The sequence below is a fragment of the Benincasa hispida genome, chromosome 10 (assembly GCF_027475165.1).
Source record: "Benincasa hispida cultivar pf3 chromosome 10, pf3_genome.v1.1, whole genome shotgun sequence".
NCBI lineage: Eukaryota > Viridiplantae > Streptophyta > Magnoliopsida > Cucurbitales > Cucurbitaceae > Benincasa > Benincasa hispida.
Genome location: NC_143487.1, coordinates 47,738,816 through 47,753,592, shown reverse-complemented (window position 1 = coordinate 47,753,592; position 14,777 = coordinate 47,738,816). Strand labels below are relative to the sequence as shown.

Here is a 14,777-nt window from a genome sequence, read left to right as displayed (position 1 = left end):
AATCATGCTTTGTCGTCTTATATTATATAGAATTAAACTCGTAATTTTTTGGATTGACTTTTCGTATTGTTGAATTGATAAAGAGGGTCTTGTTGATTAATATATCTTGTATTTGTTGATGCTTTAAAAAAAAAAAAAAAATTGCGGTTCAATCCTAGTACGTTTTGTTGGATTGGATGATGTTATTTTGGTAATTATCTATATTATTTTAGAAAAACACAATATATAAAAAAAATTTATTAATAGACAAATCCTCGTACATATATTCCGACATTACAGTCGCTATTTAAAACCACACATTGGCCACTTCCACAAAAAGCTGAACATGTTTTTTGTGGATAAATTTATCTGCCTTATCCACAAATCGTTGTGAAGCTGAGTCACATCCCCATCGCAAATTTTCACTCCCTCCCTTGATATATTTTGATCCCTCTACATTAATAATATGAACTATTTAAAAGGTTTATTAAAAATACATTGATCTAAGAGAAACCGAAAAAGAAATTACTTTAGATAATAAAATTATTGAAAATATTTTTAAATATAATAAATTGTAAAATCTATTAATGATAGATATTGATAGACATTTATCAATGTCTATTAATGAAATATGATAGTAGTCTATTAGTGTTTGTCACTAATACACGGTGTCATTTTGTTATATTATAAATATTTTGGTTCATTTTAATATATTTGAAAATAACTTTAGATCAAAATTAGAAGACGATATCAATTTTTACTCGTAGACTTGATGAATTTGTTATCTTTTTTATTATAAACTTTCAACTTTAGTTAAAATTTAGACAGATGTTGCAATTTCTATTCTTCATTCATTTTTTTTTCTAATTTACTCCCTAATTTTAATAAAAGAACAAAATTTGCACTCAATTAAACTGGATTAATGCGTAAATGTTTTGAGATTGAGTAACTTTGCCAAAATTTATAAATTAAAAAAAAAAAACCCTCTAACATTGATTTATCATTTATATATCATATACATCTTTTGTAATTTATTGAGAATATTTTTTCTGTTTTTACAAATTTTTTAAACAAAAAATTATTAAAAGATAAAAATTACAAGAGTATTATTGTTTAAATTTAAGTTAAATTACAAATTTAATCTCTATAATTTGAAAACAAAAATTAGAATTTCATCTTTATGATTTAAAAGTTAGTATTTATAATTTGAAAAAACTTTATAAATAGTTTATATATTTTAATAAAATTTTAGTAGATTATCGTTCTAAATTGTGTTACGAATCCTAAGGACTAAAATCTAACTTTCTCCTAATCACAGAGCTAAATTTACAATTTAATTTTAAACTTAAGATATCAATATTTTACCTAAGTTTGAAATGCAGTTTAAGATATGTTTTGGAGTGATTGTGAAATAATCAAAATCATTTTTTTGTTATTTTCAAAATTACTCCAAAATATGTTGCTTAATTGTTAAAAACTAATTTATATGATGTGAAAACAATCTTAGATAGGTCTTAAATATTAAATTAATTTTAAATAATTTAATAGATATTAAATTAATTTTAAATAATTTAAAGACGTTTAATTTAGAGAGGTATTCCGAGTGAGTTTTAAGATCGACAAAAATTATATTAACAATTTCGAAATTAATCATAGACCTGTCGACTAGTTTTATATTTCCAATTTTACCCCTCCAAATGGATAAGACTTCCACACATATCATCATCATACTTGACACGTGTAAAGACACCGTTCTTTTCCCGCCCCCGCGTTCTCTATAAAATCATCTTCCATTTCATCTGCCACTTCCATAGGAAAAAAAAAAAAACTCAATGTCTTCCTCTTTTTTCACTTCCTTCACCCACTGCCCTCTCCGGCCAACCGCCGCCTGTCCCTCCGTTCAAAAGACGATTCCTGCGGTCGTAGCGTCGGCGACCGGGCTGCAGTTCGGGCGTTCGTCGTTTTACGAGGTGCTTGGGATTCCGATGACAGCTTCTGGCCGGGAAATCAAGGCGGCTTACCGGAAACTAGCGAGAACTTGTCATCCAGACATGGTGGCGGAGAATTCGGCGGAGGAGTTTATTAAAATTCAGGCGGCGTATTTGACACTGTCGGATCCGGATAAAAGAGCGGATTACGACAGGGAGATTTACAGAGCTCAATTATTTTCGGTGTCGGGTTTGTCGTCTCGGACGCCGATTTCGGGTTATTCCGGTTACTGTACACGGCGGAATTGGGAATCCGATCAATGTTGGTAATGAAATTGAATTTAAAATATGACCCAGAAATTGAAGGGGATTTTCGAGGACCTCTTTTTGGATAAAATCAAAATAATTTGAAAATTGAATTTGGAAAGATATCTGAAATGGGATTTTGATTCCATTGGAGGCCAGGTCAGCGGATGAAGAAAGAAGATAGAGTGAAGAAGATGATGATCTGAAAGATCCGAGCTCTGACATTAATGAGCATTTTTAATTATTATTTTGGTGTGAATAATTTCTGGTGGTGGTGAAGAGCGATGTCGTTTTGCGTATGGTTGAAAAGTATGATAATCTTCGAATTTAATCGAGTCTAACTGTTTCCCTTTTATTTATTTATATCTCATTTTCGTTTTTCAATTTTTTGCAATTTCTCCTATTTTAGCTTTTTATTCTTTTTAAAATATCTATTTTAGATGTGTATTTTGTTAAATGTCCGACAAAAGTAGAAACTAGATCGCTGTGCCATGAAATACCTAACAAATTCGATATAATTTTCATGTGGATCATGTAAATCGGTTGTTCTTCAAAATTAATACAGCATCTCAAACGTCCACTTGTTAGAGAAGAGTTGAAATCAAGACAATTTTTTTTTTTTTCCGAACTCTTAGAAATAGATAGTTTTATATTTGTTAGTTAGTTACTCAACGAGTTATCATTTATATTCTCTCACATTTGATTATTTATAGTTGAACTTGGGCAAAAAAACATCAAATTTAGATAAACTTACTAAAATATACTCACGTGTAAGTGAGTAAGTCATCTCGCTATCGCTCTCTCTTGGTCTCACTCTCGCTCTCTCTTTCATTTTTCTCTCACAAATCAATATTCTCTCTCTTGGTCTGGCTCTATATCGATCTCATTTTTCTCTCGGTCTCGGTCTTTCTCTTCATTTTCTCACTCAAAAATCAATATTCTCTCTCTATGTCTCTCGCTCTTCCTTTTCTCACTCATAAATCACTTTCGCTCTCTATATCTCTCCTCTTCCTTTTCTTACCCATTAATCACTCTCTCTCTATATCTCTCTTTCTTCCTTTTCTCACTCATAAATCACTTTCTCTCTATATCTCTCATCTTCTCTTTCTCACTCATAAATCTCTTTTTCTCGGGTTATTTAGATTGGGGGTTGTTTTGAAATTTAATTGGGGAAAATGGTAGTTTTCGAACTTATTTAGGGAAAAAGAGGAGTTTTTTTGTCCCCATCCGAATGTGTCTCTTGAAGAGACGCATTCGAAAATATTTTATTATTTTTTTCCCGTACTGAATGCGTCTAGAGACGCGTTCAACTAGCATCTCTTCGAGAGATGCATTCATTAAAAAAATTTTAAAAAAAGAATGTGTTGCTTGAAGAGACGCATCCCTAAAAAAAATAATAAAATAATAAAATATTTTGCTATTATTTTTTTCATTCTTTTAACAACCCGAAATCAACTATTTCATTACTTATGTTTTTTTACAGTTAATATATTTCATTTGTTTAACTCTAAATTATTCTTACCTAAAATCAACTATCTCACTATTCTCGTTTTTTTTTATTTTAATAGTAATATTACTAGTTTTTTAACCATATAAATAGTAATGTTATTTTGAGATTAAGAAATTGCTATGATTGATTTGATATACTTAATATTAATTTTTAATTTCAAACTATTTTTCTTTTTTGTTTAAATCTGTTAGAAACTTATGCAAAAATATAGATATTAACTTTCGACTATTGTAAATAATAGTCAAGGTTCTTTAGGATGTGTTGTAGATTGTAAATGCATTTTTGTAATTGAATTTCATTAATAAATTTAATCATATGTACAATGTTCTTTATTCACGATAGGAAGAAGATCCTCTATTATGCCTAGATCAATCATATTGAGTGATATAGTGTCCACGATCGCCATGCCCTCTTACACTTGGTAGTTGACTTTCCTCTGGAAAGTGTATACCCTCACTATGTTGTCGATATGTAACATACTAGTCATGGATATTTGGATGGACATGTAAAGTTTGTCCTTCTTCCATGCTTAGTACACTAAAGGTTGTTGGAAAAAAATCAAATGTTGAGGGAGAGGACATCATGGAAGCGTACTGATCGAGTGACGTTGTTAGATATTCATTCTAAATATTAGGTCAAATAGGAATATCCTCATGTCTTGCTAGATCACCTTGTTCTTCCATTGGAACGTCACCATCGAAATATCGCACTCAATATATCGTGTTGAGTCTACGCAAGGCTCTTTGAGCAGATATTGGCAAATTTAGAAGCTCGACCTGAAAAAGAATTGAATAACAAGTTAATGAATTTAAAATTTATTTTAGTGTGCAATGAAGAAATAAAATTAAACAATCATAGTAAACAATAAACTTATACGAACAAGTGATAGAATGCTTCTACTTTAGTTATGTACCGCCTGCTCATAGTGGAATACCATTCAATATATCTAGGCTTGGTACCTACTGAAAGAGTAAAACAACATGCAGCGGAAGTATCAAGGATCCATAAGCTTTCTAATTCACTAATTTTAGCAAAAACTAAAACATGCTCTTCTCAAAAAGTGGATTTTCTGAACATACCTTTGATGAACTCTCCAAGAAAATGCCTGTTTAGCTGCTATTTTCTCTTTTTATCAACATGAATCACCTCAAAGTCTTCCCTACTATGCTCTTGGAGCTTTAGGCAGAGTTGTGGGATTCAAGAACAGCTTGAAGATGTGAAGAAACCAGAGAAACTCACCCACAGCAGCACAGCTGAAGAAGACAACTTCTTCTTTAGAAAAAATTCTCTTTAAATTCTTTGATTATCCTCTTCTCCAATAACTCCAATCTTCTTTATATATATTTGATGAACATGCAAAGAGATGGAGCGCACGGCTTACAGCTCATGCTTGGAGAATCAAAGTCAAGAAGATAATGCATTTTGTGTGAGCATAAAGATGATGGTAATGGAAAATACCCATTTTCTATTTTTATGCAACATGCAAACGATTTTTCATTTTCTTTTTAAAACAAAAAACGATATTAAATCATTTTAATTCAAAATTTGATTTTCTTAAATTAATTTCATAAATTAATTTAATATCAAATTATAAATTATTTTTTGCACAATAATCATCTTTATATATTTAAATCATATTTAAATATTTATTCTCTTGTTCCGTTTAATTTGAACGTTTCAAATTAATCTCTCAAGCTACCTTAAAGCTTATCCATTTACAAGCTAGTAGGGGGACCTCGCGGACCTACAGATCATGGACTCCAACGATTCGTGATTAATCAACTAAACTTATTAGTCCGATCTAACCCTCATTCGTTAACTAATGGGACACTCCACTATAGCTCATAGTTGAACTTCCCTCACTGTAGATATATTATGTCTACTTAATAACCATAATCAGTAAGTCGATCCTTCACAGGTTACTCGTAATCACAGCTAGGTCAAAATTACCATTTTACCCCTGTGACTACATCTTGTTCCTTAAGTTCCTACTGATCCTCTACTGAACAATTTTGATTCATAATCTCTATGAATCAAATCCTTTCACTGTCATGAGAAGGCGTGGCCCCAATTGTTCAAGACCTGGAGTTAGTACTTAAGAGAACAACCTATCTGCTAACCCTAAATAGGATAGGAGTGAATTCCATCTTGCAAGGCTATGTCCCCAGCTATTCATACGGTCTTATCCCCAAAATGGTAAGCTTATTGAGTAGTGCTGTTAGACTACTCTCACCGTTTGCAGATCAAAGGATAATCCCGAAAAAACAGGAGTTCATAGCTAGCTCAGGATTAAGATCAAGTTAACCTAGGTTATATAATAAATGAAATAGTCAGTTTTAACAGTAAATGGTCGTTATAAAGAAAATGACTATTTTCGTGGTCCAGTCTATATGAAAACTCATTGCATAGGATGCCCCCACTCCCATGTCTCAACATAAAAGATTTGTGGATCACATCGTTTGTAGCACCTTACAACTTCTTGTAACAATTACAGAGTAGGCCACATCCAATAGTGTTACCTGGATGAGATACCCAATTTCATCCATATACTTATTAGACCATTTAGGCTATATACTGTCAACTTGATCATGTTTATGTCATTACATAAAGTTACAACATTCAGACTATAGCCAAGGATACGTTTATTGGATTTTCATAATAAGATGCAAAATCAACATGTCATTGTTATTGATAAATAGAATGTTTGACACGAACTGCGAGTTCTAGGACATTCCCAACAATCTCCCACTTGGACTAAAACTCTAGTGAGAACAAATATATACAATATAATGTTGTGATACATAATGGGAAAAATACAATAAATTAGGGCATCTACAATACCATAGACATTCTCCCACTTGCCCTAGATTACACTACTCGGAGTCCTAGTCCCACTAGGTGGCCCTCGAAAAATTTAGCCGAGAAGGCCTTGGTGAATGGATCAGCAAGGTTGTCTTCAGAGGCTATCTTTATGACAAGCACATCTCCTCTGTGTACAATCTCCCGGATGAGATGGTACTTTCGTTCAATGTGTTTTCCACGCTTGTGACTCTTGGGTTCCTTTGAGTTAGCAATAGCACCACTGTTGTCACAATATAGTGTGATAGGCAGGTGCATATTTGGAATGACTTCTAAATCAGCTAAGAATTTTTGTAGCCATACTGCTTTCTTAACAGCTTCGCATGCAACCACATATTCCGCTTCCATGGTGGAGTAAGCGATACAACTTTTCTTGATGCTTCTTCAAACTATAGCTCCTCCGTTAAGAGTGAAAACCGATCCTGAAGTAGATTTCTTGGAATCTACGACAGTTTGAAAACCAGAATCAGTGTATCCCGTAAGGATCAAATCCTTAGGTCCATACACAAGCATATAGTCTCTCGTTCTCCTAAGATACTTGAGGATATTTTTTATAGCAGTCCAATGACCGTGTCCAGGATTAGATTGGAACCTGCTAACGATTCCAACTGCAAAACATATGTCAGGACGTGTACACAACATAACGTACATCAAACTCCCAACTGCAGAAGCATATGGAATTCTGTTCATCTCCTCAATCTCTTGAGGTGTCTTAGGGCATTGTTCCTTTGACAAATGAATTCCATGCCTAAAAGGTAATAAACCTTTCTTGGAATTTTGCATATTATACCTTGACAAAATCTTGTCAATATAAGATGTCTGAGATAGTGCTAATGTTCTATTCTTTCGATCTCGAAAGATCTTTATTCCTAAAACATACTGAGCATCACCCAAATATTTCATTTGGAACTGTGATGCTAATAGTCTCTTTACGTCAGCAAGAAAGCTTGTCTTATTCCCAATGACCAAGACATCATCAACATACATAATTAAGAATGCTACAGTTTTGTTGACTATCTTCTTGTATACACAAGGTTCGTCAACGTTCTGTTCAAAGCCATAAGATTTGATCGTAGTGTCAAATCTTATATTCCAGGATCTGGACGCTTATTTCAATCCATAAATGGATCGATTAAGCTTACAGTCTTTCTGTTCCTGTCCTGTTTCCACGAACCCCTCTGGTTGAGACATAAAAATACTTTCATCAAGATAGCCATTTAAAAAAGCATCCATTTTTCATATTTCATAGTCATAATATGTGGCAATGACAAGAAGTATTCTTATTGATTTAATCATGGCAACAAGAGAAAAAGTTTCTTCATAATCAACTCCTTCTCTTTGGGTAAAACCCTTTGCCACGAGCCTAGCTTTATAGATTTGTACCTTGCTAGTTTGGTCTTGTTTTCTCTTGTAGATCCACTTACAACCTATAGGTGTAACACCTTGTGGTTGATCTACAAGTTCCCATACTGAGTTGAAGTACGTAGACTCCATTTAACCGTCCATGGCTTTTATTCATTGTTCCCCGTCAACATCTTCTATTGCCTTCTTAAAGGTTAATGGATCCTCTAAACCATCATCTTGTATGATGTTTTGAGTTTCTGTTAAACCCATGTAGCATTCAGGTTGTTGAATAACCCTCCCATTACGATGAGGCATCCCAACTCTTGGGATGGACGTGACGGGACAACAACCGTTGTTGATGGACCAGCTTGATCAACAACTCTTGTTGATTTATCTGTAGTATCTTTAGATAGTTCTTGCAATATTAGTTTACTGCAAGGTAGATGATTCTTAATATGACCATTTTCCAAGAAAGTTGCATTTATCGATACAAACACTTTATCTTCTTGAGGACCATAAAAGTATCCTCCTTTTGTTTCCATGGGATATCCTACAAATAGGCATAATTTCGAACGTGTTTCCATTTTTTAAGATTCTATACCAACACGCGTGCTGGACAACCCTAGATGCGGAAATGACGTAAACTTGCTTTGCATCCTTTCCACAATTGATATGGTGTTTCTGAAATACTTTCGAATGGAACAATGTTCAGAATATAAACTGCAGTTTGTACTGCATATCCCCAAAAGAATTGAGGTAATTGAGCATAACTCATCATAGACCGAACCATGTCTAACAAGGTTCGATTTCTCCTTTCTGCAATACTATTTTGTTGTGATGTTCCAGGTGCTGTGAGTTGGGATTGAATTCCATGATCTACTAGATAGTTATGGAATTGCAAATCCATATACTCACCACCTCGATCAGATCGAAGTGTTTTAATTCTTTTACTTAACTAATTTTCAGTCTCAACCTTAAATTCTTTGAACTTTTCAAGAGTTTCAAACTTATGACTTATTAAGTAAATATAGCCATATCAAGAGTAATCGTCAATAAAACTGACGAACTACTGATATCCTCCTTGAGCTTTAACATTCATCGGACCACAAAGGTCTGAATGTATAAGTTCAAGAGGTTCTTTGACACGAAGACCTTTGTCAGAAAAAGATCTTTTCGTCATTTTTCCCTTAAGACATGATTCACATGGAGGTAGGGAACTGTCTTCTAACTGATTTAGATGACCGACTTTTACCAATCTCTCAATTTTGTTGAGATTAATGTGACCAAGCCTGAGGTGCCAAAGATAGGCGTTAGGAGAAATTTTCTGCTTTTTATTATGAGTTTCAGCTGTTTTAAACATCTCTATATTTCAAATAGTTTTTGCTTCCGTTGGTTGTAATATATATAAATTATTTGCAAGTCTAGAAAAACAAATATGAACACCTCTTGAATAAACAAACACTTCATTATGAGTGGACATCTGGATGTCTATATCTCATTGCCATTGAGACAGTATGACGGCAATAGTTGGATCAGATTATTATATGGCTCCCAAATAATTTGCATGCATATGTGTCAAAAAATGAATTAACCGGAAGATTAAAACATTATGAATATATGATATATGAATGAATAAAATATTACCTGATTAGGCATTTGTGTATCTAGTATGTGCCTATACTGTACTAGAACATGCGTAGTGTGCCTATAATGTACTAGAACATGCGTAGGTGCTCTAATTACAGAATAGTTGTCATTCCATCTACTACAATCAGAAGTTAAATTTTAGCTATTAGTATTTTATAATGAAAACAACAATAATGAGGTAAATATGCTTACCTTACTGCAAGTGGTCTATTGCCTAAGTTATTCTCGTATCTATGGAGTCTTCGAGATGCTAAAAGAGGAAATCGATCCCATGCCTAAATTTGTAGCAATAAAAGTGGGAGTGCAATGTCTTTTCCATTTATAACTGCACCCTTGCATAGTTGCCTATACAACCATGCAAGACATCCAGCACCCCAACTGTAGGTCCCGACAACATCAAAATCTACCAAGAGAGGAAGATACATCAGGTGCATTCTGCTATTGGATTTGTCGGGAAATACCAATCCTCCAATCGATGTGAGAATATATGCTCGAGCATATCATTGCAGGTCCTCTTCATCTGCATGGTCTGATAGATGGGCGAAGTTGTTAAATTGATCAGCTAACCATGATAGGCTTAGACGACCTCCCTTAAGAATAGCGTCATTCGTGGTTACGCCTAAAAGAAGGGCATAAAGTTGTTCCCAGTCATAATTTAGAGACCCGATCAATAGTCTTCCATTAATCGAAAGTCCAAATTGGATGGCTACATCATGAAGTGTAATTGTACACTCTCCATGCAATATGTGGAAAGTATGTGCCTCCTGACACCATCGTTCCACTAATGTCGTTATTAGATGCCAGTTTAGTTGTATAAATTTTATACAAGAGACTCCATAGAATCCTGCAGCTCGTAGATTGTTCAATATATGAGGGTCTAGGTTCTCGTGCCTACGAATAACAGCCTCCTTTTGCCGACAATGCATTGCATCGATATGCTTGTCTTCCCAAACAGCCTCGAATCTATGGTTGCGTTGTAAGTACAAAGCTGAGTCATTGTATGGCCCTGAGATAACATCACCGTCCATCTGATCCCATAAAAACAATATTAAATTTAGTAAAAATCAATGTGATTATAATCAATAAATATAATGTCAGTTAATAAAGACTACACCCATCATTGTATAAATACAATGATAATTAATAAAGAATACACCATTCATTGTATAAATACAATCAATAAATGCAATCAATAAATACAATCAATTCAATACAATGACAATTAATAAAGAATAAATAAGTAAAAGAAGTTGCAATCAATTAAATACAATGAGAATTAAAAATAAATAACTAAGTCGCATCACGAGCTCGATTGGGACAATTCCGTCTATTATACTCTTCTTGTTTGCAAATTGTGTACCGTGTCTTGTAACGTTCCCTCCAATCCATCTCATTTTGCATGCGAGAAGTACACGGTCTGCCAACCTTCCTAACTCGTAATTCATCTGGATAAATAGTTGGGAAGTTAGAATCAGGCCAACATTTTTTATCGAGGATGGGCTCGAACTGGGGTGAATAACATGCCAGTTAAGTGGGAATTTTGTAATAGTCTTCAATGTAGTAAAAGTAGTCTACTCCAACGGTTTTACACGCAGCTATAGTGTGAGAATAGGGAATTCCAAAACTCTGCCACTTATTGCATGTACATGTTCTTTCACTTAACTTTACTCGGTGTGTGTTTTCACCTTGTAGTGTTATTAGGTTGATTTAGGTGGTGACTTCATACAACCCTTTTCGATGGTCAAATATGTTGACAGAATGTTTGGTTGCACTTTGTTCCCAATGACTTATTTTCTTTACCGCATACCTATGACGAATATGACAATTACTTAGAATACCTCGATAGTCAGTATAAAAATGTGGGTAACTAAGATGTGAATAATTTACCTCGAGAAACACTCTCCCGATTCAAGAGCAGTCTCTATTTCTACACGACGAGCAGCGAAATAAGCAATAGTTCGTTAGAATGTTGCTTGGACTAGTGCAGTGATGGGTAGCTTTCTGGCTCCTTTTAGAACATCATTTGTACTTTTGGCCACATTCGCTATTAGCTATCCATAATGATGACCACCATCATGTGACTGTGTCAACTGCTTAGAATCTATGGAAGAAAAATATCGTAAGCAATTAGGGTTTGCTGTTTGAAGTTCGACCATATAGTCATTAAACTTCCGAACTTGAAATTTTGATCCTGCACTATACACCAAATTCTTCAATAAACTATTTTTGAACTTGTCGTTAAAATTACTTGCCACATGTCGCAAGCAAAATCTATGGTGTACTCCAACCCAACTATTGCTAGGGTTTCTGACTGTAGATATAATGCATTTGTGTCTATCTGAAATTAGACACATTCCCTCCCTTCTGTGCATCCAATGATTCCATAAATTCCTCAAAATCCAGCCCCACGAGTCAGCACTTTCCTCCGGTATAATGACGTATGCAACCGGATAGACGTGACCATTTGCATCTACTGAGATAGCTATTAACAATGTTCCTTCATACTTCCTAGATAAATGGGTTCCTCAAATTGAAGTAGCTACTTGCAATGCTTGAAACCCTCGATAACAGGTCCAAACGACCAAAACACACTACTGAACATTACAAGCCTTTCATCACAATCCACCTCATTTAGCCTCCAATGGACGACTGCACCGGGGTTTGTGATTTGCAAGATATTCATCCATTTGGGTAGCAAATTGTACGATTCGATCCAATCTCTGAATATCTTCGCAATTTCCTTTCTTCTTCCGTCCCACACTTTCCAGTAACTGATGGAATAACCATACTGTTTCAAGATAATATCTTGTAATGTTTTGATGTCAACTGACAAATTTTTTTTCACTATGCTGCTTACCTCAGATGCAATTAGATCTGAGTCTAATTGATTGTGATCCTGACTCAGCCTTGCATAGACACAAGAATGCGGGCCATTGTACTGGGTAATTTCAAATTTACCTTGTTTTTTACGGCAAACAGCGCAAAGTCTCCACGTGCACCTTTTGCTATATCTCTTACACCTGACATCCAATGTTGTTTTCTTCGACTCAATGACTTCAAAATTTTGATGTCGAATGATTGAATAGTTTTTTCACTGCATTTTTTAAATCCAATTTGGAATTGAATATCATCCGCTTAAGCAGTGAATCAGACCCCATATTACTTGAAGGAACTCTTATTCAAGAGTACCTACAAGTGGAAGCGGATCTTTCCAATTCATTGTGACAGAATTACCGCATATACATTCAAAACATACTAATATGCATTCATCATGCTAAAGGGATCAAGAAATCATATCAGATGAGGATTTTTCCTTCACAGCGAGTCTGAAACCCAATCGTCTACCTCGAACAATCACCACTCAGACAGAAGGAAATCGAGAAGACAACACCACTTAGAGCCTCAGTATTCTTGGAGTGAGAATCCAAAGTGTGGGATTTATTCGGATTTGGTAGAGGGAAGGAGGAAGAGAGACCATACACAACAATCAAGCAAGTGGGAGATGTGGTTGTCTATCACATAAACAAGATGCTTGATCATTTAGGTGAAGTATACGATCGTGTAGAAAAAGTAAGTGATGGTCTAAATGATCATGTAGGAAAAGATAAACGATCGTCTAAACAATCGTGTAGGAAAATGGTGAGCGATCGACTAAATAATCGCATAGGAAAAAAAACTAAGCGATTGTCTATACGATCGTTTAGTAAATACCGGGAGCTAAACGATCGCTTAGGAAAAAGGTAAACGATCGTTTAGATAATAGCGCGCAACGGTGTAATCGGTATGCGATCAATTAGCAATATCGTATATGTAATTGATCGTGCAGTCACTATTGTATAGGCACTGATTTTCTAAACGATGACACTATCTTTTTCACTATGTCCGCGCACTTGTCTCTTATACACCGTCAGATATTTATAATGCACTCATCCGTTATTTAGAACAGAAGAGGCGCCTTCCCATTTCCTTTATAACCGTCCAATGAATGTGATATTATCATATTCGTAACATATCATATATTAATTATATTATTTTCCTCTACTAGATATAAATCATATTTATATCCAATTTTCTCCAAATTAATGTATCTCATACATAAAGTTAATTATATCATATTTAATTAACTTGTTCAATTATATCATATATAATCGAACTCCCTCTTGTCAATTTAAATATTTCAAATTGACCCAAAAACTGACTCTCATGAACGGTATTATATGGCAAGACATTAACACTTCGAGGTCAAGTCTTATACAAACTCGTTGTATAGGATGTCCCCACTCGCATGTCCACTACATGAATAATCAGGATTAGACCACCTGTGACAAGTCACAACATTTGTAACAATTCCATAAAGCGGGCCATGTCTGTAATATTACCAGGATAAGGTTTCCCTCCTATATCCATATACTACAGACTATTTTAGTTGTCACTTAAGACATGATCCACTTGTATGTCACTACATACATGCTTAAGTTACATAAAGACAACCAGGAATATTAAGTTTATTGGTTTGTGGTAAAATGAAAAACATCTGAATGTGCAAAGTCAAGTAGTGAAGTAAATATCATTTATATTATACATAACAAGTGTTCGTACAAAGTTATTTATAGGATATGAGACTTTAGGGCACAAACCCCAAGAATCTCCTACTTGTCTTAAAGCGAAGTGAAGAGTACAAGTAGACAAGCACAAAACAATAAACTAGGGCATAAAAACCTAGTGCAACAAAATTTCCCACTTGCCCTAGTCCAGCTGCGGGCGGTCCCGTAGACCCATTCTCTGAAGGTGACCCTCAAATACTGTAGCCATGAGAGCCTTCGTAAACGAATCAACAACATTTTTCTCTAAGGTGATTTTCGTGATGATCACGTTACCTCGATGCAGTATCATGCGGATCGACTTTAACATGGCAACAGGTGAGAAAGTCTCCTCATAGTCGATTCCCTCCACCTGGGTATAACCCTTTGCCACAAGTCGAGCCTTGAAGGTTTGCACCTTCCCATCAGCACCTCGTTTGCGCTTGTAGATCCATTTACAACCTATAGGTCTTACCTCATCAGGCTGATCTACAAGATCCCATACCGAGTTAAAGTATATCGACTCCATCTCGAGATTCATGGCTTTAACCGATTCATCTCGGTCAACATCCTCCATTTCCTTTTAATAGGACAACGGATCCTCAACGTTGCCATCTGTCACCA

The 14,777-nt window shown here is 34.8% G+C and overlaps 1 pseudogene across 1 annotated transcript; it reads left to right on the top strand.

Annotated features, from left to right (window-relative positions):
• The first annotated feature begins 1,781 nt into the window (after positions 1–1,781).
• Positions 1,782–2,597, top strand: LOC150033414 (chaperone protein dnaJ 11, chloroplastic pseudogene; annotated as a pseudogene). The gene has a single exon (XR_016523736.1). The product of XR_016523736.1 is annotated as a chaperone protein dnaJ 11, chloroplastic pseudogene (transcript).
• The last annotated feature ends 12,180 nt before the right edge of the window (positions 2,598–14,777 follow it).